Genomic DNA, 12,217 nt, shown 5'->3' with positions numbered 1-12,217 from the left:
CTGGGATGGTTTAATGTATCCTGCATTGAGCAGGGGGTTGGACCCGATGACCCTGGAAGTCCCTTCCAACTCTATGATTCTATGGATAACAACACTCAAGAAGATAAGCTCGAGATATAGAAGGTTAAAAACACATTGAGCCCATCTAACCAAATGTAATCAACGGTGAGAAATGTAATATTCTGCATTTAGGAAAGAAAACCCAAATGAATTCATATAGAGGAGGTGATACCTGGCTCAACAGTAGTAAGTGCAATAGGAATCTCTGAAATCCCAGTACACAAGTATGAGTCAGAATAATAATAATAATAATAATAATAATAATAATAATAATTTATTGGATTTGTATGCCGCCCCTCTCCGTAGACTCGGGGCGGCTAACAACAATGATAAAAACAGCATGTAATAATCCAATAATAAAACATAGAAACATAGAAGTCTGACGGCAGAAAAAGACCTCATGGTCCATCTAGTCTGCCCTTATACTATTTCCTGTATTTTATCTTAGGATGGATCTATGTTTATCCCAGGCATGTTTAAATTCAGTTACTGTGGATTTATCTACCACGTCAGCTGGAAGTTTGTTCCAAGGAACTACTACTCTTTCAGTAAAATAATATTTCCTCACGTTGCTTTTGATCTTTCCCCCAACTAACTTCAGATTGTGTCCCCTTGTTCTTGTGTTCACTTTCCTATTAAAAACACTTCCCTCCTGGACCTTATTTAACCCTTTTAACATATTTAAATGTTTCAATCATGTCCCCCCTTTTCCTTCTGTCCTCCAGACTGAGTTTATTAAGTCTTTCCTGATACGTTTTATGCTTAAGACCTTCTACCATTCTTGTGGCCCCTCTTTGGACCCGTTCAAAAACAACTAAAAACCCTTATTATAAAACCAAACATACACACAGACATACCATGCATAACTTGTAATGGCCTAGGGGGAAGGAATGGTACAATTGCCAAAAAAAAAAACCCCCCCAAAAAAAGGAAAGCCAACTGAATCATAGGCTGCATTAAGAGGGATAGAATCAAGATGACCTGAAGTGTTAGTACCACTTTATAATGCCTTGATAAGACCACACTTGGAATATTGCATGCAGTATTGATTGCCAGATGTAAGAAAGATTTTCAGACTCTAGAAAGAGCAACAAAAATTATTGGAGGGCTGGAGGCTAAAACACTGCTGTTTTACTGTTGCTGGAATTGGGTATGTTTATTTTCATGAAAGGGATGACATGATAGCAGTGTTCCAAGAAGCAATGGATGGAAACTATTCAAGGAGAGAACCAACCTACAAGTAAAGAGACATTTCCTGACAGTGAGAACAATTAATCAGTGGAATGACCTGTCTCCAGAAATTGTGGAGGTGGTTATGAAGGAAGGAATTGGACAGCCATTGATCTGAAATGTTATAGAGCTTCCTGTCTGAGCAGGGGGTTGGACTAGAAGACCTCCAAGATCCCTACAAACTGTTATTTATTTATTTATTTATTTGATTTATATGCCGCCCCTCTCCGAAGACTCGGGGCGGCTAACAGCAATCATAAAACAGCGTACAATAATAATCCAATACTAAAAACGATTAAAAAAAACCCTTAATATTAAAAACCAAGCATACATACAGACATACCATGCATACAATTGTAAAGGCCTAGGGGGGAAGGAAATCTTAATTCCCCCATGCCTGGCGGCAGAGGTGGGTTTTAAGTAGCTTACGAAAGGCAAGGAGGGTGGGGCAATTCTAATCTCTGGGGGGAGTTGGTTCCAGAGGGCCACGGCTGCCACAAAGAAGGCTCTTCCCCTAGGTCCCGCCAAGCGGCATTGTTTAGTTGACAGGACCCGGAGAAGACCCACTCTGTGGGACCTAACTGGTCGCTGGGATTCGTGCAGCAGAAGGTGGTTCCCTGAGATAGTCTGGTCCGGTGCCATGAAGGGCTTTATAGGTCATTCTGTTCCATTGTTATTCTGTTCCATTGTTCCCTAATTACCAAAGCAAAGATATGCATCAAGTTAAATGGCTGTGTGTCGCACAAGTCCTACGTTTATGTGACAAAATGGGCAACCCCTTACCCAGCACCAAATGTACCACAAGGAAGGCGGAATTCTGTTGCCACACGAAGGCAAGTAGAGGGGCACTTTGCTCCAGCACTAACTTGACTGGACGGTGGCTCTTTTATCCCTCTGCCATGATGGGGTGGCAGGGAGCAGCAGCAGAGGGCCCAAAGAGCCGCATGTTGCTCTGGAGCCAAAGGTTGCAGACCCCTGATCTAGCAGTTTGAGCCAATGGCTGAAAGGAAGAAAAAAGAAAATTCCCTGGGAAAGTCATGTTTGACTACTGCAATTCTCTCTACATGGGGCTACATTTGAAGAGTGTTCGGAAACTGCAAATTGTGCAGAATGCAGCCATGAGAGCAGTCATGAGCCTGCTTAGGAATGCCCATATACCTCCAGCACCCCACGGACCGCGTTGGCTCTCAATTGGTTTCCGGACGCAATTCAAAGTGTTGGTTATGACCTATCAAGCCCTACATGGCCTCGGACCAGAATACCTGTGGGACCGCCTTCTGCTGCATGAGTCCCAGCGACTGGTCAGGTCCCACAGAGTCGGCCTTCTCCAGGTCTCATCAACTAGACAATGTCACTTAGCGGGGCCTGTTGTGGTTAGCTCTGGCCCAGCTCCTGCCTCAAGGACTGTGGATGTGGGGGAGACATCCACATGCTGCAGGCCTGTTTTGCCCCCGGTGGAATCTGCTGATGAAGGCTCCTCTGACCAAGAAGACATGAGTGACAGGGAGGAGGAGAGTGGGGCAGACAGCTCAGAAGGAGATCAATTCTCTAGCTCCTCCTTGGATTCAGAACAAGAGTTAATGATACAGCCACGCATGCGGAGAGCGATGCATAGGCAGCAACAACTGAGAGATTATTATCAAAGAAAATGAGGCCACCTGTGGTTGGGTGGGGCTGTGGTCATTAGTGAGGCTGCTATAAAGAGCAGCCTGTGGGTTTGGCCATTGTGGAGGATTATCTGATCGTTGTGTTTCGTGACTGCTTTGCTGACTGCGACCTTTTGTGTGCTGATTTCCCCCCGCTTTGAAACCAAACCAGGGCAAAGTGTGTTTCACTTTGTGAAAGAAGGACTGTGAATTGCCTCACAGCTGCAAGCTAAGTATCACAGAACTGATAAGGGACTTGTACAAATTACCAGTTTGTTTGGAGACGAGTGCTCTTGGCTATCCCAAAAGAGGGCTTGGTTTAAGTGAATTTTCATTATAAAGAACATTGTTTTGAATTTTCAAACGTGTGTGTGTGTCTGAAATTTGTACCTGTGAATTTTTGGGAGGATTCTACCAGAGAGCCCGACAGAACAGTTATGACCTATAAAGCCCTACATGACCTTGGACCAGAGTACCCGCGGGACCGCCTTCTGCTGCATGAGTCCCAGCGACTGGTCAGGTCCTACAGAGTCGGCCTTCTCCAGGTCTCATCAAGTAGACAATGTCACTTGGCGGGGCCTAGGGAAAGAGCCTCCAGACTTCCGTTGCCAGCGAAGCGCTTGTTTTTGCAATGCTGGGATTCCCCTGCAGCATGGCAAAAACACAGAAGTCCGGAGGTGGGGTTTCCCATGGAGGGGAGCCTCAGGGGAATCCCAGCAGTGCAAAAACGGGCGCTTCGGCTGGCAAAAGGGGTGAATTTTGGGCTTGCACACATTAATCGCTTTTCCATTGATTCTTATGGGAAACATTGTTTCGTCTTACAAACTTTTCTCCTTAAGAACCTCGTCCCGGAACCAATTAAGTTTGTAAGACAAGGTATCACTGTATTTCCATAATACTTTGCTCAACAGTAGTAACTGTGAAAGGGATCGTGGAGTCCTAGTGGACAGTCATTTAAATATGAGCCAGCCATGTGCAGCAGCTGCCAAAAAAGCCAACACAGTTGTAGGCTACATCAACAGAGGGATAGAGGTTCACAATTCAAAGTGTTGGTAATGACCTATAAAGCCCTACATGGCATTGGGCCAGAATACCTCCGGAACCGCCTTCTACCGCACGAATCCCAGCAGCCGATAAGGTCCCACAGAGTTGGCCTTCTCCGAGTCCCGTTGACCAAACAATGTCGTTTGGCGGGCCCCAGGGGAAGAGCCTTCTCCGTGGCAGCCCCGGCCCTCTGGAATCAACTCCCCCCAGAGATATTAGAACGGCCCCCACCCTCCTTGTCTTTTGCAAATTACTCAAGACCCACCATTGTCGCCAGGCATGGGGGAGTTAGGATATTCCTTCCCCTAGGCCATTACAAGTTATGCATGGTATGTTTGTGTGTATGTTTGGTTTTTATAATAAGGGTTTTTAGTTGTTTTATTAAATTGGATTGTTACATGTTGTTTTTTATCATTGTTGTTAGCTGCCCTGAGTCTGCGGAGAGGGGCGGCATACAAATCCAATAAATAAATAAAAATAAATAATAAATAAATAGAATCAAGATCATGTGAAGTGTTAATACCACTTTATAAGGCCTTGGTAAGGCAACACTTGGAGTACTGCATTCAGTTTTGGTCACCACGATGTATAGATTCTAGAGAGGGCAGAGAAGAGCAACAATCTGTCTCATCTTTGTCTTTCATTTCCATTCCTGCACATGCCATTATTGTTCCATTGGCTCATCCTGAATAGAAATTATTCCTACTTCTTGAAATGACTTATAAAAAATTGCTTGTTGCAAAACTCAGAGTTGGAGGAGTAGCAAACAGAACAAGATAAAAAGAGGAAGCAAGATTGGTGGACATATCTACAAATTGGGAAAGCAAGTAGGATGCTTGGCTGCATAGATAGAGGTATAACAAGCAGGAAGAGGGAGATTATGATCCCGCTATATAGAATGCTGGTGAGACCCCATTTGGAATACTGTGTTCAGTTCTGGAGACCTCACCTACAAAAAGATATTGACAAAATTGAACGGGTCCAAAGACGGGCTACAAGAATGGTGGAAGGTCTTAAGCATAAAACGTATCAGGAAAGACTTCATGAACTCAATCTGTATAGTCTGGAGGACAGAAGGAAAAGGGGGGACATGATCGAAACATTTAAATATATTAAAGGGTTAAATAAGGTCCAGGAGGGAAGTGTTTTTAATAGGAAAGTGAACACAAGAACAAGGGGACACAATCTGAAGTTAGTGGGGGGAAAATCAAAAGCAACATGAGAAAATATTATTTTACTGAAAGAGTAGTAGATCCTTGGAACAAACTTCCAGCAGACGTGGTAGATAAATCCACAGTAACTGAATTTAAACATGCCTGGGATAAACATATAGTGGTCCCCTGATTATTGCGAGGGTTCCGTTCCAGGACCCCTCGCAATGATCGGTTTTTCGCGAAGTAGCGCTGCGGAAGTAAAAACACCATCTGCGCATGCGCAGATGGTGTTTTTACTTCCGCCGCAGCAGCGAGGAGCCGAAGATTGGGGTTTCCCCGCCGCTCACGCAAACTCCTCGCTGCTGCCGCGCCCGCCGCTTGTCCGCCGCCTGCCTGCGCGCCCGCCCTTCGCCCGCCCACGCCGTTCGCTCGCGCCGCTTCCCAGCTGAGTCCTGAAGCGAACTTCCGGAAGTTCGCCTTTGACGTTTGGCTTCGGGACTCAGTTGGGAAGCCACGCGGCTGTTTTAAAACGTCGCCGCCTGCATGGGGGGCTTCCTAGCAGCCCCCCAAACCCGGGTTGGGGGTCCGGGGGGTGCTGGCAAGCCCCCCATGCCGGCGGCGACGTTTTAAAACAGCCGCGCAGCTTCCCAACTGAGTCCCGAAGCCAAACGAACCCGGGTGGCCAGGCGAGCAGCGAGCGAAGGGCGGGTGGCCGGGCGAAGGCCGGGCGAGCGGCGAACGAGCGGGTGCTGGGGGGGGCTTCTCGCCCTCCCGCCAGCAAGAGGGGGAAGACCCAGGGAAGCCGCCCAGCAGCTGATCTGCCCGGCGCCATCTACGCATGCGTGGCCATAGAAAAAAGGGCGCGCATGCGCAGATGGTGTTTGTACTTCCGGGTTGAAAAATCGCCATATAGCCGTTTCGCAATGATCGGGATCGCAATACCCGGGGGATCACTGTATATCCATCCTAAGATAAAATACAGAAAATAGTATAAGGACAGACTAGATGGACCATGAGGTCTTTTTCTGCCGTCAGACTTCTATGTTTCTATGTTTCTAAATTAAATCTAGATATAAAAAGGATATGGAACAATCAGGTATAGAAAGAAACATAGAAACATAGAAGTCTGACGGCAGAAAAAGACCTCATGGTCCATCTAGTCTGCCCTTATACTATTTCCTGTATTTTATCATACAATTTATCCCAGGCATGTTTAAATTCAGTTATTGTGGATTTATCTACCACGTCTGCTGGAAGTTTGTTCCAAGCATCTACTACTCTTTCAGTCAAATAATATTTCCTCACGTTGCTTTTGATCTTTCCCCCACTTAATAGATTTGTATGCTGCCCCGAGTCTTCGGAGAGGGGCGGCATACAAATCTAAGTAATAAAATAAATAAATAAATAATAATTAATATTTTTGAAAAACCGTGTTATAGACTTTCCGCAAAGTTTGAACCCGTGAAAATCGAGGGAACACTGTATTTGCACAGAACTGGAAAAACCCGCAATTACCTGAAGACAACGAGATCATCAAGAAAATATACGACTGTGCAGAGATGGACAGATTGACAATGGAACTTAATAATCGAAAAGAATCGGACTATTATGAAACCTGGACAAAATGGTATCAATGGACAAAAAAAAGAAACTCAAAAGAAACATCGAAATAAAATATCAAGAAATCTAAAAGTAATTAGAAGACAATGTCAATAGGAATGTATATACGATGTAGATTCATCTGTAAATGTGATTACAGTGATCCCCCGAGTTTTGCGATCCCGATCTTCGCTAAACGCTATGTCGTGATTTTTCCACCCGGAAGTAAAAACACCATCTGCGCATGCGCGCCCTTTTTTTCTATGGCCACGCATGCGTAGATGGTGGAGTTTGCATTCCCCGCCGGGCAGATCTGCTGCTGGGCGGCTTCCCTGGGTCTTCCCCCTCTTGCTGGCGGGAGGGCGAGCGGCGGGCATCAGCGAGGAGCCGGGGTTTCCCCTTTGCGTGGGCGGCCAGTAAGACCCCAGCGCCGCTTCCCAGCTGAGTCCTGAAGCCAAATGCGGAAGTTCGCCTTTGCCGTTTGGCTTCAGGACTCAGCTGGGAAGCGGCACGAGCGAACGGCGTGGGCGGGCGAGCGGCGGGCATCAGCGAGGAGCCGGGGTTTCCGCTTTGCGTGTGCGGCCGGTAAGACCCCAACGCCGCTTCCCAGCTGAGTCCTGAAGCCAAACGCGGAAGTTCGCCTTTGCCGTTTGGCTTCAGGACTCAGCTGGGAAGCGGCGTGAGCGAACGGCGTGGGCGGGCGAAGGGCGGGCAGGCAGGCGGCAGACAAGTGGCTGCTGCGGCGGAAGTAAAAACACCATCAGCGCATGCGCAGATGGTGTTTTTACTTCCGCACCGCTACTTCGCGAAGAATCGATTGTCGCGAGGGGTCCTGGAACGGAACCCTTGCGATAATCGGGGGACCACTGTATGTACTTTTTTTTAAAAAATGGAAAAATTTAATAAATAAATATTGAAAAAATCAAACAGAGGACGCAACTTGAACCTGCTGTTCTGCTCTCCATGTTGTGGGAGAACACAGAAAAAATCCTGGCCAAATGGGGGAAAACAGAAAGAGAGAGCCCTCTGCACACCCACTTCACTTCCTGAAGGTAGAATAGAAAACTAATAATTTCCCCCTTTCTTACTTGATTTGGAGGTTCAGCCGCTGTTTGATCTTCATCATAATAATCAGAAAGCTTCACTCTTTGTTTTTCTGTAAGGAACAAATAATTTCAAAATGCATCATTAACAAAACAGGAGGATATATTCTATAGAAGAGAAACATAGATACATATTTTCTCCCATTTATTTAAATTGATTGAGTGTCTGATATTTTTTGCCCAACTAATATTGACTTTGACTAAACATAGAAACATAGAAGATTGACGGCAGAAAAAGACCTCCTGGTCCATGTAGTCTGCCCTTATACTATTTCCTGTATTTTATCTTACGATGGATATATGTTTATCCCAGGCATGTTTCAATTCAGTTACTGTGGATTTATCTACCACGTCTGCTGGAAGTTTGTTCCAAGGATCTACTACTCTTTCAGTGAAATAATATTTTCTCATGTTGCTTTTGATCTTTCCCCCAACTAACTTCAGATTGTGTCCCCTTGTTCTTGTGTTCACCTTCCTATTAAAAACACTTCCCTCCTGAACCTTATTTAACCCTTTAATATATTTAAATGTTTCGATCATGTCCCCCCTTTTCCTTCTGTCCTCCAGACTATGTAGATTGAGTTCATTAAGTCTTTCCTGATACGTTTTATGCTTAAGACCTTCCACCATTCTTGTAGCCCGTCTTTGGACCCCTTCAATTTTATCAATATCTTTTTGTAGGTGAGGTCTCCAGAACTGAACACAGTATTCCAAATATGGTCTCACCAGCGCTCTATATAATGGGATCACAATCTCCCTCTTCCTGCTTGTTATATCTCTAGCTATGCAGCCAGGCATCCTACTTGCTTTCCCTACCGCCTGACTGCACTGTTCACCCAGTGAGGTAGGACAGATTGGCAACTGGAGGATATTTTATTACCTCCTGAAGTGTCCTGGCTTTGATCTTCCCAAGGGATCCTCCTGAAAAATATCTCCTGAGGGGGCTTTGATGGATTCTTCTTTCCCTCAGGATCTCTGATCTCCACAGTGCAGCACTTCAAATACGAAGAAGGAAAAAAGAAGCACAATGTACATCACATGACACAAAGTGGATTCCCAGATTCGAAACACAATCTCAAAGCCCCAAATCCATCCCTGAGGTTGAGAGAGAAAACAGAACAATGTCCTACATGAATTGGTGAATTGCCACATATTAGGAACGCTAGAGAAATTTGGGAAGGAGGGGTGAAGTATTCAACCACATTCTCTATTCTCTTCTGAGCTCCCAAAAGTGTCTCACCTTCAACTGGACCTGCTCCTTCTGCTCCTCTGCCTGGCTCAGGAGGAGGCCTTCCGCCAGGGCCACCGCCTGGGAGCTGGTCTCTGCTCCACACTCCCGTACCCAACCTTCCATCTCTGGGGGCAGAAGGGACAGAAGATGCTCCAGAACCACCAGGTCCAGCATCTGGGCTTTCGTGTGCTTCTCTGGCCTCAGCCATCGCCTGCACAAGTTGTGGAGTCGGCTGCAAAGTCCTCGGGGACTCTCAGCCTCCTGGTATTGGATGGAGTTCGAGGGCTGAACTTCCGAAGGGAGGATGGATTCTTCCTCCAGGATCTTCTGCCCGGGTCTTGTCCAGAGCTTCCCCCCCTTCCCAGGCTGAGCGGCTGCAGGGCCTTTTCCGCTTCTCTCCTCTGCAACAGGTGGGGTCTCCATCCTTTTTCTGTCCTGCAGAGCAACTCCAAAGGGGTCCAAGGACTCTTGTGGGTCTCCAGACGCCTTTTCCTTCACGGGACCATTTCTGGGAACACAGGACAGATCCCTCCAGGTGATTCCGCTCTTTTTTTCTTCCCCCAGGAGAAAATGGGGCCTTGCAAAGACCACAAATGGCTTCCGGTTTCTGTCTCTGAGGTGGAAGGAAAAACAAAGGCCCAGAATGAGAAGGTGGAATTCAGCCAGAGCGACCTTCACCCAACCTGCCCGGAGCCCCAAGAGGCTCATCCCAGCGCAGGGCCCAGGTGCCCCCCCCCAGCAGGATCGGCCAGGAGGCAGCTGCAGAGCCCGCCCCCTTCTCTCCCCCTCCGGGGACAGGATCGGGCCCTCGGGGAGCCTGGTGCGAATTCTGACTCCTCTTCTCCCGGCTTCTCTTCTTTCCTACTGGGTCTCCACAAGGCCAATCCTCCCCCCGCTTCCCCCTGCAGGGACAAGGTGGCTGAGGAGCATGGGACCCGAGAAGAGCCCCCTCCTCACCTGTGGAACGTCTGGATATCCTCCCGCCGGGTTCTCCCTGTCCTGCGAGCCCAAGGGATTAAAGAGAGCGAGTGTGGCATCCTAGAACGACAAGGCTCAGTGATGTCATTTCCTTCTCAGGTTCCTCTGGAAAGCCAATCGCGACATTCGCTCTCCCAATGAGGAAGCGCCAGGCGTTCCCTTCCCTTGGCCGAGGGCGCCCCTGGTGGATTTGGGGCAAGGTGCCAGGATGAGAGAAAAGGCGGGAAAGAGGGGGAAGGGAGAGGGCGGGGATGATGAGCTTGGGAGTCGGAGGGAGAAAGGCCCCTTTCAAAGACTCACTGCCCGACGAAGGGTTCTGCGTCTGTGCTTCTTCCTCCCCGTCTATGAACCCAAATACCTGGAAGGAGGTTCCGGTCTTTCTTATGAGGCGTTTTTCGTCCTTTTTTACCTCAGACGGGAAAGTCCCAATTCCAGCAACCGGGTTTTATCTCTTTCAGCTTCCATCTTGGTTGCTCTTTTCTACGCTTTTTCCTTTATTATTGATTGATTTTTGTCCATTACACAATGAAGGTATACACATAGTAAAATATATAATGAAGGTTATAGAGGATATACTCATAGTAAAATATATCTAAGAAAGAAGATATAGGAATAAAATACAGTATATCAATGAAAGAATAGAAGAGATTGCACGACCACACAGGCTAGAGGGAATAGTGGCCAGGAGCACAGGATGCGTACACATCCTGTGCTCCTGTCACTCACCCGCGGGCCGGATAAATGGCCTCAGCAGGCCGCATGTGGCCTGCCAGGCCGTAGTTTGGGGACCGCTGATCTACAACATCCTTACCATTTAAATCCTGCTGTTCTGTTCAACTTTAGGGTAGGAATGTTATGTTCGGGTCCTATACGACCCGGACCAAGAAAGGTTTAATTTAGGTATTTAAATTTGGTCTTTTTGAAAACTTTTTTTCACTAGGACACTAATTTGAACTTTTCTGAACACAATGAGAGTAAAATAGAGATGAAATAATTATTGGTTATATTTTTATTTTGCTCATAAAGTCACGCCCCTAGCGTTTTGGGTGAAATCTTTCCAATTAATGGATAGTTTAGCCTGCAAACTGCATTCAATTGGCTGATCCTGGCCTTAGATTAGGAACATTTCTGAACAAAATGAAATGAAAATTGAAGTGAAAAAAAATTATGCTTATTTGTTTATTTTGCTCATAAAAGGGCAGCCCCCCATTTTTTCAAGAATGTCACTTTATAATTATTTCTAGGCCCCTAATTCCAAATATAACTTTGGCATTGAATTATCAGTTTGAACATTTCTGAACATAATGAAATGAAAATTGAACTGAAAACATTGATGCTTATTGGCTTATTTTGTTCATAAAAGTCCCGTCCCCCCCAACTGTGTTCAATTATTTCAAGTTATATACAAATTATGCTGAGATTGGGATATGCTGAGAAGGGCAGACTAGATGGACCATGAGGTCTTTCCCGGGGCTCAGTCTTCTATGCTTCTATTGAAAATGAGATTAATTTGACATTTTATTGAAAACATCTTCACCTCCTATAGATTACATTTAGCAGTTGATTCAGCAGTTGATACATTAAAATGAGGTCCCAGATTGCTTGGGACAATATGCTGACTTTGTAAACTGCTCAGATAAAGAGGTAAACCGTTGTGGAGTAATATATACCGTATTTTCCGGCGTATAAGACGACTTTTTAACCCCTGAAAATCTTTTCCAAAGTGGGGGGTCGTCTTATACGCCGGATACAGATTCCGCCGCTTCTTTCTTCTCCGCCTCGCCTCCGCTACTCCCGCCGCCGCCTTTGCCTCTTGCCCGGCGGGGAGAGAGCTGAAGGAACGCGTACCAAAACCGGGGACAATCTTAGTCTCCCCTGCGCGCTCCTCCCCGCGTGCCTTCACCTCCCAGCCCAGCCCAGCCCGCCTGAAACCCAATAACCGCGACCATCCAGCCATGCCTCCCCTTCCCGCCGGCGCCGACCAAGACGCGCACGGGAGCTTCGGAAGGTGCAGCCGGCCGCCAGAGCCCCGGGAAAGCCTTCCCGCGCACCACCCGGGCCGAGGGAGAGGGCCAAGCGGCGGCCAGCATGCCGGCTGTGGGTGGTCAGCCGGGCGGCCTTTTGCCTGGCTGGCTGGTCCTGGCGCTCTCCGGCACTCTGGCTTGGCCGCCG

At 47.1% G+C, this 12,217-nt stretch overlaps 1 pseudogene; it reads right to left on the bottom strand.

The window, feature by feature from the left end:
- The window catches only part of LOC139162983 (zinc finger protein 107-like), a 37,953-nt pseudogene extending 26,200 nt beyond the window's left edge, over positions 1-11,753 (bottom strand).
- Between the last annotated feature and the right edge of the window lie 464 nt (positions 11,754-12,217).

The sequence above is a fragment of the Erythrolamprus reginae genome, chromosome 2 (genome assembly GCF_031021105.1).
Source record: "Erythrolamprus reginae isolate rEryReg1 chromosome 2, rEryReg1.hap1, whole genome shotgun sequence".
Taxonomy (NCBI): Eukaryota; Metazoa; Chordata; class Lepidosauria; order Squamata; family Dipsadidae; genus Erythrolamprus; species Erythrolamprus reginae.
Note: the sequence above shows the minus strand (reverse complement) of the source record. Positions and strands in the feature narration are given on the sequence as shown.